The sequence below is a fragment of the Octopus bimaculoides genome, chromosome 8, assembly GCF_001194135.2.
Source record: "Octopus bimaculoides isolate UCB-OBI-ISO-001 chromosome 8, ASM119413v2, whole genome shotgun sequence".
NCBI lineage: Eukaryota > Metazoa > Mollusca > Cephalopoda > Octopoda > Octopodidae > Octopus > Octopus bimaculoides.
In genome coordinates, this window is record NC_068988.1 from 93544408 (window position 1) to 93545501 (window position 1094).

The following is a 1094-nucleotide window of genomic DNA, read 5'->3' on the forward strand; positions in this document are numbered from 1 at the left end:
CATTATTTTACCGTTTTCACTCCCCAAAGTTTCTTGTACGATAAAAACGAAATAAAACAAAATAAAATAAAAATAAAACAAAACTACATTTAAAATCGGAGCCCTCACTTTATTTTCTATTGACGGTGAAGAAATTGGCTGAAGTGGATGAGTGGAGACTTCAAAGTTGTCTTCACACGTGATTTGAATTAGCTCTTATTTTGTGCTCTTCTTCCAAACTGACGAAACACCTGTTTCCAATGATACGTAAAATTTCATCCCCACCCCCCCACGCTCAACACAAATCTTACAAAGAATTGCTTTTCTCTTCCACTTCTTTCTTGGTAATCTCCGTATTTGGGAAATATCTCCTGCAAGCCCACATGTCGTTCATGCAACAGTTCCTATTTTAATTGAAATTCCATGGTTCTGTTTGTAGTGGACAGATTCAGTGTTGCTTTTCCACCGTTGGATATAAGAACCGTTGGATTCCGTTAATAAAAAAGTTATGCGTTTGTTCTCCTCGCGTTCAATAAAAAGAAAGTATAACATGTATTTCGAAACACTTACCTAATCGTCCATTAAGGAGACATTAAGAAGAGAAGTGCTTAAGTAGAGTGTCGTGGAAGAATTAGTTGAAGAGTCAAAGAGAATCAATCGTAAAACTAATGGATTCATTCCAAATTAATTTGCTGGTCAATATTGCGTAGAGTAAGTTAGTGGAGACTGTTTTAGACACGGAACATGGTAACTGATCACGGAAAATTCTTCCATGTAAGCATCGTCATCGTTGTCGTCGTCATTGCTGTTATGTCATCATCATCATCATCATCATCATCGATAATAGCATAGTAGTTACCCAACAAAATAAGCCGACCAAGCCAATATAAATTCCTGGCGTGATATTTTTTTTCATTTATTTACCCAAACATATTTTCTTCTACCCCACCACGACCCCCACCCCCCGATTAAATCCGTTCCAAACCATCAGGTGTCTCTTTTATAAAACATTATACTCTCTTCTCTTGTTAAAGTGCCGCGCAGATGGAAGATACACGGCGCCTTTGTAACTTGTAATATTTTCTTCATAGTCTTAGGCCTTAAGTATGAATCTT